Below are 19519 nucleotides of genomic sequence, written 5' to 3'. Positions count from 1 at the left end.
ATTCTTTGGACCCTTGGCTGAAATTTACACACACCTCCAGTAGTAGCCGCCTTGATTTCCTGGACCTAACAATCTTTGAGGACAACAGTACTTTACAAACCAAAACTTTCACGAAGCCAACTGCGAAAAATAGTCTGTTGTCCCACAAGAGTCACCATCCGAAACCCCTTCGGGACAATCTACCTTTTAGCCAATTCCTACGCTTGAAGAGGAATTGCAGCAAAAACTGCGATTATCAAACACAAGCAGCTGAACTGAGTCAGAAACTGAAAATGCGAGACTACACAGAGAAAGTCATCAAAAAATGTAAGAAGAGGGCCGATAACCAACCCCGAGAGTGCCTTTTACAAACGTTCCCAAAAGAACCAGAAAAGGACCTAACTACATGTGTGACCACTTTTAATCCAGCTACATATGCTATCCAAAAGCTCATTAAGAAGAACTGGCACATAGTCAATACTGGCAAATTTGATTGGCCAAGACCAAGATTCGCGAACCGAAGGACCAAGAACCTTAAAGACACCCTGGTACACACACGTCCCAGGCAGGTAGCTACCACCTCAATTACCAACAGTGCCCACATGACCCCGCTCTCAGGACATTTCCCCTGCGGAGCATGCGTAGCCTGTAAGACTACAACAGCAACAAAAAGCCTGCAAATGGGAGAGGATTTTGTTTGGACCCAGAGACAGTTTACCAACTGTAATTCATCTCATGTGATTTATATGATCCAGTGCCCGTGTCAAAAGAGATACATCGGGATGACCTGCCGCAAGGTAAAACTCCGGATAGGAGAGCATAGGAGCAATATAAAACTGAAAAAGAATACCACGAAACTTTGTGCTCATTTCATCGAAAAAAATCATATGCACGAAGAAATGCATTGGACAGTTATAGAAATGCTTACTAATAAATCTGGCAATGCTGAGAAGACCCTCTATGAAAAAGAGCAAAGATGGGTGGACCGTCTACGTACCTTTGACACTGGTTTAAATGATAATGTGGCTTGGCATCACTTCGCTAAGTAATTCACTACAATTTCTACCAGTATAACAAGATTCATGATCATCCATCCCTGACACCCAATAATGCCCGTTTTTTAGTTTCAATGGACTCTATAATCAACATGTGGCCCTGACCCTGGGAATGGACCCTGTAGATATTATCTATGCCTCACACAGGGTGATGTATTGCCCTTTTACAAAAACGCAATTACCTGAAACCAAGAAAAACGGCATTAAAACTATTGCAACAGCAAGCCACGATAATGCACGTAAAATGTACTTTCCCCGATGTGCCTATTTCCCATAAAAAGAAACTACAATCTGGCACCCAGCACTCCGGGGGCAGAGTCAGCACAAGGCAGGAGGAGGACTCCATGCGGGTAATGGCGAAGTGCACTAGAGTCTCGAGACCGCCTTCCTAGGTAAGCCCTTCTAATCTAACTGGCCCTGATCGAGGTTCCTTCTCCGCTTCAGCTCTGTGGCGATTGAAGGACCCCCGAAGGAAGCAGAAGTCGTAATAACGACAGGTAAGCCCTCCGCAATGCCGCGTCTGCCGCCCTGTGTTTACTTAAACCTCGCGGCCCTTGAGACCGTAATGCAGAGCGTCTATCTCGTAATTTTAAATGTAAATAATGCGCCACACAGACGACTGTTTTATAAACAATGGTATGCGCTTCTAGTTAAATAATTGAAGCGAATGAAATGGCATCCTCATAACTATATGAATAACACCACATATGATGCATGATTCTTTACACTTGTAATTAACAGTGTTTGCTTACATCGCGCCACCAAATCTTATTGTAAAAAGCATCTATAGCCACAGTCACCAACCTTCCTAATAGCACACCAGCGTTTTTCAGTGTTAATCAATTTATTACCTGGATCTTTAACGCCTTTCTTCATGATAATATCTCATGATCTCTACAAGATTGTTAGTATTGGCACTATATTTGTTACTGCACTTACTTCCCTCTAGGCCTCACAGCATGAAGTATAATATAGCTTTGTGTGTACATTTCTTCATAGATTGAGAAGAATACTCAATTCAATGTATTGAGTTGTGGAATTACCGCACAATCCGTGTGAGTAGATTTTTATATGTTTGTTTGTATTACCCCCTGTTAGTCCTGACGAAAGCTCTACAGACCGCCTGGCCCAATAGAGCTGAAACATGTCGACAAAACCACTATTCGAGTAATACCATGTAGTCACGTAACCCTGTCTACCATTGAGTATTCAAATTTTTAATAATGAAAGTTTACCCGATATTAAAAAAAATTTCCGGGTATACTTCTTCATTTTTTACAAATCCTTTTGGGAAAGTCCTTTTGTCTCTGGACACTACACTTGAGACTTGAGGTGCCTCTGGATGAGGCTAGCAGTACATACCAAGAGGAAAAACCCGATGATAACTGCATGAGTGTCAATGTGGGGCGGAAGAAACGAATATACCGCTACTCGCAAGTAAACATTGACCTCTCTGAGGGTTTCCTTATTTGCACTAAACCGAAAGTCGAAAAGTGTTACAAGTGTCCCTTTTTGTTGATTACTAAGTGAATACTTTGGGGAAAGAAACGGACAAGCAAAATTCCTCATCCCTCCCAGTTGATTATATGAGTAAAATAATTGCCTTGTGCTCACACGACTCTCGAGATTGACTCTTGGTTAGGGGAGAGCAAAGTTGTCATGTTCTATGGTTGTCAGAAACTAAATCCCTTCTTGTCTAATCAGGGGAGTTAATTCTTTCCTGAACATTCGAGAAAGTTTCTAGCGAACTCTGAGCTTAGCTGGCAAACCCAAAAATTAAGTCTAGTATCGACAGTAGTAGACCTAGTTAACGTCTGGCCTAGGCCTTTACTGCTGTAGGTATTATTCCAATGCGCAGAGCCTATTGGGAAAATAGGAGCTACACTACATGGCGCCCAACGTGTTTGGAAAGGGCGATAAAACTAACGTAAGACATTTAGAGTAACTCAGTCGTGCTTTCTCACTCAGACCCCTTTTCCCAAATACTCCAAAGACGTCTGGAGTGGGTGAAAGGTAATATCCTCCAAAACCTCGCAGGAGGGAACTCCTATGTAAGGTTCTTGGTATAGTCAACGTTGAAGGATAGAAACATTCCCAAAATATTGTGCATCTAATCTTTGTTCCATAAAGAAACCTGATCTGCAAACAAACAAAATATCCATCCTGTCTGTAAAATGGCAGAGAGTGATGATGAAAGAGAGACAGTTAGATTAGCAACTGAACTCGCAGATGCTGATGCTACCATGCAAGCAGCAGACCCGAATATAACACTCATTCCGGTCATTAAAAGGAGATCTATAACCTTAAAACTTATAGAAAATGGACTGACACCTAGAGGTGGCACAGTCATATTCGTAATCGAGGCACACGAATATCGGCAGACAGAGGTATACTATTCATGGATAAATTTTCCAGCAGCAAATGCTGTAACAAAGTACTTCCACTATTACAAAGTAGAGGAACCTCCTGAAACGTACACTCCTTTCGAGGAGGTGGAAGTACCACTCAAATTCCAAGAGCATTTGCTCTTATTTGATGGCGCCCTAAAACATAACAATCACATTACAAGGCTCGGTCCTTTAGGAAGACCAGGAGCAACGTGGCCGGTCTTAGCCGGATACACACCACATCCAGACATCAAAAGAATGCCTGCAGCAGAGCTGTTAATACAGCTAAAACAACTACTAAAAATTCATAGACAATTAGTTCAGTATGTAATGCGGACTTCAACAATTCAGCCAGCGATTAAACTTCCACAGCTGACCCCTCACCAGGGGAACACAAATAAAATTACACCACAGAACATCCAATCCTGCCTAGGTAAAGTTCCAGCTAAACGGGAACAGATACCATTCTGGTTGGCACAGAAAATTACCCAAATAGAGGCGGTGTTTCCTGACACCACCCCATTAGAAAAACACAGGATTCTGACTATATGTCTCCCAATGGGAATCGCACCACACATTGAGGACTGTGACACTTGGGGTACAGTCTTTGCTTCCATCTACACAAAAACGCACGGTGTTCCATCCATTTCGGTAATACCAGATGTGCTAAAACAAATTCAGGATGAATACGGTCCAGAACCTGCTTTAACTCTTGGTATGAAATTACTGAAAGACTTCAAGCAGGTCTCGGCTATATTACTAGCCAACATAAAAGGTGAAGCAGCAAACGTGGCGATCCGCCAGAGGTTAAAAGAGACAGATATAGCAGACCAACCAGCTGAAATTGCCAGAATCATAGAAAAATCCTATGAAGAACTAGGCAGAGATAGTCTAGGTGGAATACCAGTAAAACCGCAACTGACTGAAAGTCCAGAAAAAATATTTTTTAATAATAATTCACCAAAAAAGAACTGGGATGGAAACAAACAATCCAATCCTAAAGAAAAGAAATTCCAGTCCAGAGGAAGGTCTCCTAGGCGAAGGGAGAAATCTCCGAACCGAAGACAGAGGTCACCGCAGAGTGACCCCTCTGGGAATAGATATAACCTTAGAAATAGGGATAATATTAAAAAACCTGATAGATATCAAGACATTGATACACGTCCCTCTCAATCTTTTCAGACTTCCTCGCAGAAATCGGAAAGAAGAGGACGATCAGAAGAGCACGCCAAGTCCAAAGACAAGGAACCTGCTCAACTAAAAAAGAAATTACAATTTCCAAAAAAGAAGGTAGCCAGTATCAAGGTAGTTAAAAATGACGAGAATACTGAGGACACAACTGAAAAACGGAGAATGGGCTCAGACAATGCTAGACAGCGCAGCAGAGGTGAGCATAGCTCGCAAAGTCCTTATGAATCATCTGGAGACAGTGGACACGAATGAATACCTTCAAGTGGAAACTGCAGACACCAGAGTTAGCAAGCCCCACAAGATATACGAGATAACATTACGTATAGAGGGAGATAAGACTAGGAAAATAAGGGGACTATTTTGGGATAACCTCTCCAAGGGTTATGACATCCTTCTAGCTGAAAAAGACTGGCCACCAGAGTTTGTCAGGGAGTGCCCTCATGGCGAAGAAGTAATTATGCCTGCCTTCTCGAATCATATTCCGATTCATAAAAAATATACACTTGCTAGAAAGTGGGCAGTGGCCTTAGCACCTGCTTTATATAAAAATCATGTAGGATGGGATGAGGATTCTCTTCACAAAATCCAGTTAAAATCACAACCTACTGCACAAAGGCAGTACCCAATTAAGCAAGAAGCTAAAAAACAGGTAAATGAAATACTAGATCAGCTAGAATACCAGGGGGTAATTGAAACTTGCACCTCACAAATGAACAATCCTTTGTTTCCGGTCTCCAAACCAGACAATTCATATCGTCTAGTTTTGGATTACCGACACCTTAACACATGTTGCAAAACCTTTGCAGTGCAAAATTCACACAGTGCTGCACTAATGAATAACATAGTGCGCAAAAAATACAAAACAACCTTGGACATCTCCAATGGATTCTTTTGTCAAAACATAGCACCAGAGAGCAGATATTTAACTGCATTCTCAGTAAATGGCACTCAAAAACAATTCTGTCGGTTAGCCCAGGGGTACAAGAACAGCCCGGGGGTATTCTCAGCGAGAGTAACAGAATTACTACAACTATATGATGATGAAGCATTATCTTATGTCGATGACATTTACTTAACAGATGATGACTTGGAGACTCACTTGAAAAGGGTGAACACCATAATACTTGGGTTCGCTGCAGAGGGTTACAAATTTAACTTCAAAAAGTCCAGAATTGCCCATCTGACAGTCCTATTCTTAGGATATGAGTTATCAAGTGAAGGTAAAAGCCTGGCAGACAATTTCCTAGAGAAATGTGCCGTAATCCAAGCTCCTAAAACACTAAAAAACCTACAGTCAATTCTAGGTTTCCTAAATTTCGGAAGAACATACATTGCAAATTACGCAGAAAGGGTCAAACCCCTTTATGATCTAATTAAACCAGACTTTAAAAGATCCAGTTGGACTCAAACACACACAGAAATTTTGAGATCCTTACAAACAGACATGCTAATTAAAACAAAATTAGAAACACGTGATAACACACGCAATCTTGTGATTCGAGTCATCCCAGGGAGATGCGGATTCACATACCTGACTTCTAATGAAGGAGAAAAGGTACCAATTGCATTCAAATCACACCTGTACACTAAGGCTGAAATGAAATTTAGCCCAACGGAAAAAATTCTTACAGCAACACAGACAGCTATAGCAAAAGAACGAGCCCTGGCACAAGGTAAACGAATAATAATCGTGACACCAATACCAGCTTTAGAGGCGGTAACAAAGGCAAGCATTCCAAATGCTAAAGCACTCCATCCAAGGTGGATACAATGAGCTAACTCTCTTGCTGCAACAGACGTGGTGTACAAATTTGATCCTTATTTAAAAACACAAGAATTTCTCTAATATGAATTTGAATGTCCTCCGCCAACCGAAATTCTGCCTCTAGATCACTACGGCTGTATAATATATACAGACGGATCAGCACAACCCGCAGTCGGGGGTAAACAAGCTTACAGTGCTGCGTGCGCGATTGTTAAAGGTCGTTGGCACGAAGGGAAATTTAAACCAACCCTCACTAAAACACAATCCCTAGGAGATTGTACAGCTCAGCGAGCTGAACTACTAGCATTCAAGATGGCGCTTGAAAATACCGATCGAGAATTCCCCACACTCATAGTGTGCGATTCGTATTATTGCGTTCAGTCTTATAATGAATACTTGCAGATCTGGCTTCAGAACGGTTTCAAGGATGCGAAAGGTGGCACAATCAAGCATAAAATGCTCTGGGAACAAGTAGCTCTTTTACAAAAAGAACTACCAAAAACTCACGTGATACATACACTGAGTCATCAACGTGATGGCGTTCACGTTGCAGGGAATTCATTGGCTGATGAGGCCGCGAAGGCAGCTGTGCAAACGGCTTCCGTAGCTGCCGTCACCCGGTCAAAAACAAAAATAGACAGCGAAATATTACAAGCTGTCAGCGCTTCAGAAAAGGATTCGATAGAACCACTCCCTAAAGGCTTTCCAGTAAAATACTCATACATAACTGATGCAAACAATGTTCCTTTTGCTCGAATCCCTGGAGTGGGGGATAGGGCAATTCCAAACATGGAACATAGGTTAGGACTAATAATAGCGGCACACGAAGGGCTTGCTTCTATCCATGCTGGCGTCTCAGCCACAGTATCATTATTAAAACAGAGATACTGGTGGCCACAAATGAGAAGACAAACGAGGAACTATGTTCTAGCATGTGAAATATGTCAAAAAATGAAAGTATCAACGGTGAGACGTCCAGCGCAGACGCCCCTTCTAATCTCGGATAAACCATTAGCCTGTGTTTATCTAGACCACTGCGGTCCCTTACAAAGGGATGGTAACTATAAATATATCTTGGTCGCAGTGGACTCATGCACGAGATTCATATGGATGTGGCCCCAGCGAACGGCTGACGCCAGAACTGTTATAAAAGATTTGCGAGTCTTTATCGGCACATACGCAATTGGCATGCTGCATTAGGACAATGGTCCTGCTTTTAGCTCTCGGGCTTATAAGGAGGCCATGGTCAGCATGGGCGTGCAATTGCGGTACTCTTGTCCATTTCACCCTGAGGGGAACGGAATTGTTGAAAGAAAAAACCGTGACATAAAGCAATCTATAACGGCAAAGGTATTAGGTTCGGGAGCTGGGTGGGTCAAACATCTAATAAGTGTCCAACGTAGTCTAAATAACTTGCCAAGAAATTCTCTGAAGGGATTCAGTCCGTACGAATTATTATTCGGAACTAGGATGTTGATCTCTGACCTTGATAGTCAGACTTCAGTGGTAATAGAAAAAACCTTTGATGTCAAAGACCGTTTGGCTATTTTGCAGGACTTAAACAAAACAAGAAAAGACCTGAGCAACATACAGTTGAAACAACAGCCAACAACCACTGAAGAATCACCACCTGTCCCAGCAAGACCTGTCTGGATTCCAAAAGTCGGGGATCTAGTCAGGGAGAAGATCGCGGTAAAGAAGGAATTTGGGCCTTCTTACAGAAAAGCAGTTCCTGTCTTGTCTGTCAACGGGACAAGATCAGTTGTACTACCGCCACTTGCTGGTAAAAAGGAGAACCGAGTTGTATCCATCGACCTGGTAAAACCACAACATGTGGCCGATAACAAACAGTAGGCCAAGTGGACTCCCAATAAGTAGCAGAACACCAAGGTTTGCTACCAGTACAGAGGTTCTAACAAAAAGGCTCATCACATTCGAAACGCCTAAAGAAGAACAAGAAGGACTATGCAACAATGCAATAGAACTCAGACCTCTGAAAACCCAAATAAAGACATTTAGCAGAGACACACCAATCTATAATGAAGTACCAAGTGACAATGCAAAAAACAGAAATCCTGAACCAATTGGAACAATTGACAGAACTGCATCCGGTTACTTCATCAACTTCGATGATTCCTCTGACGGCTTCAGTGAATCAAAGACACAGCCATCATCAAAATCCTTTAAAGACAAAGCGAAGGAACTTTTGAAACAACTAAAAGAAACATATCTGGTTTCTCCATGGATTGAATTTTGGGTGGGTTTTGGTGCATTTATCCTCATACTTTGGCTCATCATGGTATTTACTTTGGGACGCTTCGTTGAGGGAAAATATGCTAAAATGGACACAGCAAGCCAGAACATCAACTTGGTCCTCAAACCACACACATCTTCACACGTCGAGAAAAGAGAACTTTCTCCAGAACTTTCTTCAGCCAACTTCACAGCCAATCCGATACCTGGTGGGGTAGCCTGGGACAACACTGACTATGAAATTTATGGTCCGGTCGAGATCCTGAAATATCCACACCAAATCAAGATCTCCTTGAGTGACTTTGCAAAACCAAACTCATTTGCTGATGATTGGGACTTCGAAAGTATCAACAACATGATGTCTGACTTAGTAATGTCTGCTAAATTTACAAAACATGATTATTTGCAAGGTTCTACAAATTATGATAGTATGTATTGCTATAACCACTTTGGTAATCATTTTTTGCATAAATCTGCACAACCTAGAAATGTTTTAAATTATAATCAATGGGAACATTGTGCAACACCTCCAAAAGGGAGCTCAAGAACCGTTTACGACAAATATTCATATTTTTCTGGTTTTAACATAAGTAATGCTGAAACATTTTATTTTAAATTGTCAAACAAGACAGGGATGAAAACCATGATAACCAACACAAAATTGATATATTCAGATTCATTCTTCGAAGAAATTAATACTTTTGGATTTGATTATTGGGACAAAAATGTTGATTTGAAAAGTGTTTGGGGTACAAAAGACTGGCAAGTACAGGGTTTAGAAGCTTTGTTTAGAGCCTGCATGATCCCAGAACAAATGATATTTTTAAATGACACTGTTCAACAAACCACCTGTCTTGGCCTAGCCAAAATCAAAGATTTAAATAAACCGTCTATTCCAAAGCCAATAATGTTTAGCAATAGCTCTGATACGGATGAAGAAATAGACGTAAACCATATATTAAACCAAAACAGAACACATCCTGATTGGAAACAATGGTTAATCTGGCCCACAGATACAAATAACTGTCAAAATAGATTCCTGAATAAAACACAGGGGTTCAAAATGACCAGGCCAGACCCTAGATATCCCCAAAGACATCACCCAGGGATAATAACAACCTACAGTGTGGGCAAATTATGCCTTCAGTGGCTACAAACTTCCACACTGCCTGAAATTAAGCAACACCTAACTTTACTTACTGATGGTGCTGACTTGCGTGATTTCATAATGGGACCACGCAAACAGCGTCAAAAGCGTTTCATAGCAGCCTCTGTATATGCAGCATACAATGAGGCCTGGAAGGTTACTCAAATTGAAACAGCAGAAAGAATACGGGAAATTGACCGTATCAATTTGGAAAAATCACTTTCTGTAGTGGACAATGGGTTAATGACTCTGTCCTCCAGAATTTTTTCATTGGACAGCATTGTGTCTTCAGCAATCGATATATTATCGCAAGACTTACTGTTATTACAACATGGTCAGTCACAATTGCGTTCTATTGTACAGCTTGGCTGGACGTTACAAAATCTGCGTTCAGGCTATGTGCCTTGGCGTTTAATCAACACAACGTCACTATTCCAAATCTTTAACCTTACTGATAGACAAATCGGTATGGCGCAAAAGGGTGCTGATTATACAATCTTGAGCATTGAAAAACTAGAAAGATTACCAATGACAATGTCAGAACGACCTGTCAGTGAATGGATAATCCACGGAATCATAAATATTCCAATCTCAACCTTCAGGTTTCAATACTGCCAAAAATATATACAGGCTGGCATGTACGAGAAATTGGGAAAGGGGTACCTTAAAACAACTTGGAACCTGCCCTATTCACATGCATGTATCAGTAATAAAGGACAGAAAGTGTTTCTTAGTGGCAACAATTGTGCTATGTCACTAAGCGGCACGCTTCTGTGTAACGGAATTAGTTTGCATGGAGCCTGTGAAGGGAATTCATACAACCTTTCATGTCACCAGCAAGGCGCACCTGCAACTGAAATAGAACCATTCTTTCAAAGACTCTATAATGGGAGTTATATTCTTATTGTAGACCGCAGATGTTGTAGTCTTATGCCCGGGACTCCTTATCTAGTCACTACGACGGCGAAGGTCAAGTGCTGTGGACGTTCTTTGTTCCCCAGCTCCTTTCCAGACAGGGAGGCAAGGGCATGGCCCAGTTTGAAAATTACTTCTATTCGAATAGATACTTTAAGCAGAATGAAAACAGTGCTTCTTCAGACGCCTACAAGGCTCACGTCATCAAAAGAAACGTATGATCTACAAGTCGCAAGGACGACTGCAGAGATACATACATTATTATCAACTAATTCCCCCGTACATTTCGCAGAAATCCTAAGTGAAATCTTAAATATTTCTGATACCAATGGGATCTCAGGGGTATTTAAGACAGTATTTTCGATGGCATTAACACCATTCAAAGCCATACTGGGTATTTTTCCAGATTTCGTCCATTCGATTTTTGGCGGACTTCCCCTGATACTGGGACTAATTGCAGGAATCCTATTCTTAGTCCTTATTTTTCGCTATGGCAACCCATGTCACAGATCAAACTCTCGCGACAATGGAAGATACGATCCTAGCCATTGGATACCGGGACCGGATATCAAAAATCCTGGGACTATCCCGGCTTAGAGACCTGAACATGACTTGGTTTCTATCATTTCGACCAATGTGGCAAAGATGTGTTTTACCTGTATTGAGATGTCTGCTTTGCGGAGAAGAATGCGTGTTAGACGCCTGTCTGACGCTACAATCGGATGCGCCAGTGGATGCAGATACACTGTTGGTTCCTACCAAGGTTCACGCTTTGTGCTGCCCTCAAAGGCTACCAATCCTGATGACGGCATTCGTGGAATCTTCACCACTACGATTGAAGAGTAGTGAAGTTCAAGATGAAAGCAGCATTGAACAGGTACGACCTTCTGTCAGCAATGCGAATCAGAATGTCAATGCAGACAATCATGCGCACGAATGCATGGTTACCCCTATTTCCGACTTAGTGGAACTTTCCCATGAAGCTGTTGACAGTTTTTTCGAAAGCCTGAATGATATGATGTTCTCTCCAGAACAGAAATAGAGACTTTTGAGCAAGCTCGCACACGGCGTTCCCTGAATTCGGCCTTCAACTTTAAAAATAAAGTCACATGAACAATTCTTCCCACCAGTTCACGGACAACAATTTTTTAGCAGCCCCAAATTATTTTTCACAAATTTTTCGGGACACTTATCTTCTGCTTAAAGTAAGAAACTATTCCTAGAGAACTAAGATTTCTATTTTTAGATACTTTATAAACTTTAGTTGCCCGCTGGGATGTTCACAAATATTTTATTATGTGATGAAATGGTCTCGAACTTCCTTTCTGTATAGCCATATTAAGAGCCATTTCATGTGTATTTCTAATATACCAAATAAGCAATAATGCATACAAATGCGTGTTTACTTTTGCATTTAATTCATAGCTTAAGTGCATACAATGTATATGACTGCAAACTTTTCAGTATATTTGAAAATTTCGAAATGCATTTATGTATTTTGGGGTGGTAAGGTATACACTATACTCTATAGTATGTTGTACTATGTTATACTATGCATAGATTAGTAGATATGACCATAGTTAGCGTGGAGTGGGTGTCGTGTATTTTTTTAGGTTCTGAATCGATCCCCCTATTCCTGACCCTATTCTGGTTAAACTAACTATCAAGTTAACTAACAGTCAGCCCATGAGGCAAGAAAAGCCCCCATGATGCAGATACCGTTATCTGACGCAGTCACACTACGGCACAGGAACGTGTTATCTGATTAGGTCATAACGCTTGAGATCTAATTAGACAAGCGACATTCCTCCAGCCCCTGATAAGGCATACGACGTTCTCATAACAAATCAAACCTATGACAACCTGGAAAATCCGTGCGGCCATTGTTTTGATTTCACAGAGAACTTTAGTAAAGAATGTGCTAACGAGCAAGTCGTATGACATCTTTATTGACGTATCTATGTCCATCCTTACGTCAATCTCGGCACCTTTAAGGTATAAATATTGCCGATCTTGCTCTATGCAAACACACGCGTGGTGACAAGACGGAGCAGCCATACTTGCCGAAGCCGAGAGCAGAAGCAGACCCTGCTGGCGCAGCCCCGCCTTCCTGACGCGCTGAGAGACGCGCTGCTATCTCAAGCCGAGAGACCCAGCACCGGCGTTTCCGGGTAGCCCTCGCAGGCAGCCTGGAATATCGAGAGCAGAGAAAGAGATACCATTCCTCATTCATCCTAACTTCCAGGTACAGAACTGAATAACCCCTCACAGAGAATTCTTTAGCTATTCACTTGGCAAAAACAAACTTAACTTAAACTGTAACTTTCTATTCCCGCCCACGCATTAGACTTAGGTCAGGTACACGGGGTAGGCGTATTTAGAAACACCAGTTGAGTACGTTTAGTCAAATGTATATGTGTATGTAAATATATTTTAATCATTTTAAACATCATATGGCTCAGAAACCATATCAATGTTTTTACAGTATTATTTTATACTATTGCTTTTAATGTATGCACTTTACTTAACTATAAGTATTGCAATAATATCGATCCATTTCTCTTGTACGAGAAAAGAGACTGATCAATAAATAACATCTTTTTATTGAACACGCCCGTCTCTTTCCCTTTTCTCTACATACTGATGAGACTAAGAATGCACGTACTGACTGAGTAAAATAATTGCCTTGTGCTCACACGACTCTCGAGATTGACTCTTGGTTAGGGGAGAGCAAAGTTGTCATGTTCTATGGTTGTCAGAAACTAAATCCCTTCTTGTCTAATCAGGGGAGTTAATTCTTTCCTGAACATTCGAGAAAGTTTCTAGCGAACTCTGAGCTTAGCTGGCAAACCCAAAAATTAAGTCTAGTATCGACAGTAGTAGACCTAGTTAACGTCTGGCCTAGGCCTTTACTGCTGTAGGTATTATTCCAATGCGCAGAGCCTATTGGGAAAATAGGAGCTACACTACAGCCCGAAGCCCCACTCTCAGGCTCACCCAAGACGCCTATCGTCTTAGGGCCTACGAAAGCCGCATCGGACCTCGGGCAGAGAAATCTGCAGCAGCACCACTCTTGGGCTGATCAAGGCCGCATGCAGCTCAATCTGCGCCCCCATCAATGCCTCATCATCGCCGCTCATGATCGTCACCCAAGGGGGCCGGTGGAGTGATGGGCGGCTATAGTGGTCTGTGGCAGCTCTGGAGCTTCAGAGTCAGATGGCCATCTTGGTTGTCGGCTCAGCCACACCCCCTTCAGATGGTTAAAGGACTCAATTCCAGCATCTTGCGGACTTCAGCTCTGATGCTCTCCTTAACTTGATCAGACTTTGTTCTTGACAGGTATATTGTCTTTAGTGTCCACATCAGGGGTGCACGAAGTAGTGTGACCAGGGGTTAGGGAGAAGAGCTCAGCATACTTCTCCAGTCCTTGCCTGAAGTCAGCTTACTGTTGGGCAGAGAGGGTGTCTGACACTACAACTTCATCTACTGACCCATCTTTTTGGCTGTAGGAGAGGTCAGGGGGAAGTTAACTCTCTGCGTCCTGAAACTTATCAGTGACCATGAACAGAGTCATATCAGCCCTGTCATAGAAAGGTTTCAGGCGGTTATCATGGATGACCCTATGAGGGCTCCTGCTTGTGCCTAGGTCTACCAGATAGGTGACGACATCCTTTCTTTCAAGCATAGGGTAAGTACCATTCTACTTGTCCTGGAGTACCCCTAGGTGCCTCAGGCTTCAACACCCATAATCTCTGCCCTCATTGGAACTCCACCAATGCAGCCTTTTGATCATACCAAGGCTCATGGATCTATCGGCTGCCTCAATGTTTTTTGATGCTGTACCCATGTACTCTGCTATCTTTGAACGTAGGCCAAGTATATAGTCCACAATTTCTTGTTTGGGCTCTTTGAGAGGGCTCTCCCAGCCTGCCTTCACTAGACCCAGTGGATGCCAAAACAGAACTTCAAAGGGACTGAACCGTAATTTATTCTCGGATACTACTCTGTCAGCAAAAAGCAGGCTAAGCAAATGGACATCCAATCTCCATCTGAGTTTTTCAGGGAGTTCCATAATCATACCTTTTATGGTTTTGTTGAATCTCTGAATTAAACCATTGGTTTTTGGAGAATGTGGGATAGTGAATTTGTAAGTCACACCACATTCATTCCACAGTGCCTCAAAGTAGCCAGACATGAAGTTACTACCTAGGTCTGACACCACCTCCGTAGGGAAACCCACTCTAGTAAAAATAATTAAGAGTGCTCTGGCAACTGCAGTGCCGTGACAGTCCCAAAGGTTACAGCTTCAGGGTACCTGGTGGCAGGATCCCCTACCACCTGTATTAATCTGTTCCCTGATGCTGTTGTAGGGTTCAGGGGGTCAACAACTTCAACTCCTACCCTTTCAATTTGCCATCATATCTCAGGAATAACACAGACTACTTGCCTTCAGGAGGGGGCTCAAAACTTTGTTGTTTTCCCAATAATCGCTGAATTATAGCTTTTGTATCCAGTTAGGCATCGGTTAGCGCCAGGACACCTTTGGGTATAAGAGCGCTTTATAAGCTTTTTTAACATAACATAACAAAGGCAACCCCCAACCACTAGGAGTGGAATTAAGGGGGCCTTTGGGTAGTTACATGCTTTACCACTGGCTTGGCAGGAAACACAGTAGTTTCAAAACTCCTTCACCTTTTGGGACTTGTTTAACAAGAAGAAGTGGCTAACTAGCCTACTCCAAGTTTTGCTGTGGACACGATGCCCAGCTAGGGAATGTCTTGGGACAATGAGAGTAAAGACTCTCTGTACTGCTGTAGCACTACCACTGCTGGTGGCACCAGGTTTGGGGTCTCTGGCCTCAGTGTACAGGATTCCCTCCACCTAATAGGTCCTGTGGAAACCACTGACAACTCCCTTTTCCTGTGCAGCAGCTTGCTGTCTCAGACTTTCAAGAGTAGGACAGGTCCTCTGTTCTTGGCACAGCTCTTCCGTCGAGGGTCCCCCTGGGCCTAGGAGCTCTGCAGTGTAGGGCCCTAGTTTCTGGGGCTCAGATCCCTCTGGGGCTGACAGGTCTTCTCCCTGAGGAGAGAGGACCTGGCGCTTGTGGCTGTTCAGAAGCCGGCTTCCTAGTCTTCTTACCTTTTCTCTTGGAGGGTTGGGGCCCTCTTTCAGACTCCTACTCTTCTTTTTCACCCTGGGCTTTGACTGTGCTCTGGTTTTTACGCACACCTATTCAAGGATTCCAAGCATGGCAGTTGGGATCTTAGCTCTACCTCAGCCCATGCTGAGGACTCCAGATCATTCCCTAGCAGACATTCATAAGGAATTGCAGAGGGTAAGACTACCTTCTTTTGGCCAGTAACCCCTTCCCACTCCAAGGCCATAGCCATGGAATGAACCCTGGTCACATTATCAGCATTGGTGACTGGATAAGTTTGTCCAGTCAGATACTGTTCTGGAGATACCAGTTTTTCAGTCAACATGGAGAAACTTGCACCTGTATCTCTCAGTGCGTCCACTGTAATCCCATTAATATGAGCTGTTGTTTGTACGCCTCCAGATTAATGGGCCCAACAGCCAGGGCAGCTATATTCCCCCCACCCTCTGAAAGTAAAGTGGCTCCAGTGTGCTCTCTACCTGGTCAGGACACACCAAGGATCCCATCTGGAGACTCACCGTCCCAGTGTTAGCTGGGGGTGCAAAAGAGAAAGTATTTTTGGAACAGACGGGAAACAGCAATTACAACGTGGCTGTTTCTCCGCATGTTATTACAACACATGCGATGTAACAAGGCGTAGCCATTACTACGCATGCGCTTTTACAACGCATGCGATGTAATGGCAATCCACATCATTGTGAGGAAACTGAGGCTGTTCCATTTCCTCAAAACGACGTGCACCGCCCCTCAGACGCAGGAACCAGGAGAGAGGAACCACAAGGAGAGAGAGGTAAGGGAGATTGGGGTTACTTTTTTAGGGTTTAGGGTTGTAATGTTTGTGTAGTGTAGGGTTGTGTTTAAGGATTTAGGGTAATGTCAGGGGGTCGTGCAGGGTAGTGTTTGAGTGTAGGGACCAAACTGGGGGTGGCTCGTCCTGTGGGTAGTGTTTTAAGGTTTAGGGTAGCGTTGTGGTGTTTGTGTAGTGTAGGGTTGTGTTTTAGGATAGTGTTGTGGTGTTTGTGTAGTGTTTTAGGGTAGAGTCGGGGGTTGTGCAGGGTAGTGTAGTATTATTCTAGGGAGAGTACTAGGGGTCACAGGAAGGGCGTGCAGGGGTAGTACATTAGGGTTTAGGGTAGGGTAGAGTCACTCACCTTGCAAACTCTTACCATGAGTATTCCTTTACCACGCATGCCATTATTACCATGCATGCCTTTGTGTTGTAATGGCATGCTTGGTAAAGGCATAGTCTTGGTAACATTTTGCGATGTAATGGGATGCCGCTGTCTTTGACATCGCGTAGTAATACCCGCATTGTAATGGCACGCATGGTATTAATAAACGATGTAATGAGACATATTCGAACATACAGGGTCTCAAGTTCGATGCCCATTGTCTTTGGAATCCCAAGAAGACTTGGTGCTTTATTTGCAGTTCTTACCCTGGTACCCACCCATGGTCTGTGCATTGTTTCAGGCTCACCCTTCTGAACAGGTTTTTAGGGTCCCTTAGAAATGAAGACTTGGAATTTATCCTTAGGATGCCCGCTGTCTTTCCCTTGGGGGTAATTAGCAACCCCTTTCGTTTGGTACCTCTCTCCATGAGACTTAGTGGACACCCTAGTCTTGACCCAACAGTCAGCCTTTGTTCCCAATTCTTGGGGAGTGCTTAGGTCTGCCAAGTACTGATGCAATTTTTCAGAAGAACTATCGTTACTTACCTGTAAACAGGTGGTTCTCCAGTATTGGTGTCTTTCATAGATTCACATGCTTGAATATTCCCCGTCGAAGTGGGAGTCCCACGGTACATAAAAATAGCAATATTGCTAATATAACATAAATGATAATATCATAGAGTAATAAAAATAGAGATAATACACTGTAAAACCTCTAAATGGTAACTTCCATAGGAAGACATTACAAGAGAAAAACTCATTTGTAACATATCAGTGTCATTATGTTGGTCCAAACTGCAGCCAATCAGGCTCAAGCACCCTCTAGAACCTTCTCCTCAGAAGCTCAAGCCCTCAGATTTTCGTAGCACTAGTAATAATAGCGTATGAGGAGAAGAGAGCCTCTGAGGGGAGGAAGGGTGGGTCGCATGTGAATCTATGAAAGACACCAATACTGGAGAACCACCTGTTTACAGGTAAGTAACGATAGTTCTTCTCCAGTATTAGGGGTGTCTTTCATAGATTCACATGCTTGAATAGAATAGATAGCAGTAACTCCTTAGCACTGGGATTGCAAGCATCTTCACAAGAAGTAAACACATAGCTTAAAAGCATATAGCAATCACAGAAGAAAAAGGAGGAGGGAACAGAGGCTCACCTTATTTAAAGAGATGGCGAAGCACTGCTTGCCCCACTGCGGTATCCGCCTCATTGATGGAATCCAAACAGTAATGTCTGGTAAAGGTGTGCCTATTCGACCACGTTGCCGCCCGGCAAATCTGGTGTAGAGGCACTCCGGCAAACAAGGCGGTGGAAGACGCCATCGCTCTCGTCGAATGTGCCTTCACAGGACACTGTAAAGGCTTGCCAGCTTGCTGGTGACAGTAGGATATGGCTGCTGAGAGCCATCTTGCAAGTGTTTGTTTTGTCACTGAATGTCCCCTTCGCATTCTTCCATATGCTACAAAAAGTTGATCTGATTTGCGGAAAGGGGCAGTTCTTGAAATGTAAAACTTTAGACAACGGCTGATGTCTAAAGAATGAAGGCGTTGTTCTGCCGGTGACTGTGGATTCGGGAAGAAAGTCTTCAAGAAGACAGGTTCGTTCAGATGGAAATCTGTAGGCACTTTTGGCAAAAAAGAGGGATTGGTACGAAGAGATACTCCATCGGGTTTGAATTGCAAATAAGGAGGCTTGATTGTGAAAGCATGAAGATCGCTCACACGGCGAGAAGATGTTAGGGCCAAAAGCAAAACGACCTTCCAGGTAAGAAATTTGTTGTCTGCTCTGTGGATCGGCTCAAAAGGAGGCTTCATGAGCTGTGACAATACCACCTTGAGCTGCCATGCCGGAGGCGGGCGTCTGATAGGAGGAAACTTCCTGAAGAGACCTTTAAAGAATTGTCGGATAATTCTGGATGAGCAGAGAGAGGTTGAGCCATCATGCCTGAAACGTGAAATAGCTGCCAGAAAGACCCTCAAGGTGGCATGAGAGAGGCCAGACTGAGCAAGGTTTAGAAAGAAAGGCAACAGCTGTTCCGGGGCAGAAGTGAGTGGATGGACATTTGCTTCTGCGCACCAATGGCAAAACCGTTTCCACTTTAGTTTGTACGTTTGAACCGTCGAGGAAGCTCTAGCAGAAGCTAGAATGTCTCTGCATTCTTGGGGCATCTCTAAGTTCGCGAATTCGAGGTATTCAGGTTCCATGCCCATAACTGAAGAGTGGTCGGGTCTGGATGGCAGACTTGGCCCTCGTCCATGGACAGAAGGTCTGGACGTGGATGTAGACGAATGGGCGTGCATTGGGACAACAGAAGAAGTTCTGAGAACCAAGCCTGTCTGGGCCAACGAGGTGCGATCAGTATCAAGTGGCAGGGTTGCCTGCGCATCTTCCACAACGTCCTCGGCACCAATGGTATGGGAGGAAATGCATAGGCGAACAGGCCGCTCCAGTCCATGAGAAGGGCGTTGCCGCTGGACCCCGGATGAGGATGCCAGCTC

This window comes from Lissotriton helveticus, chromosome 1_1 (genome assembly GCF_964261635.1).
Source record: "Lissotriton helveticus chromosome 1_1, aLisHel1.1, whole genome shotgun sequence".
In the NCBI taxonomy this organism is placed as follows: domain Eukaryota; kingdom Metazoa; phylum Chordata; class Amphibia; order Caudata; family Salamandridae; genus Lissotriton; species Lissotriton helveticus.
This window is presented reverse-complemented; position numbering follows the sequence as displayed.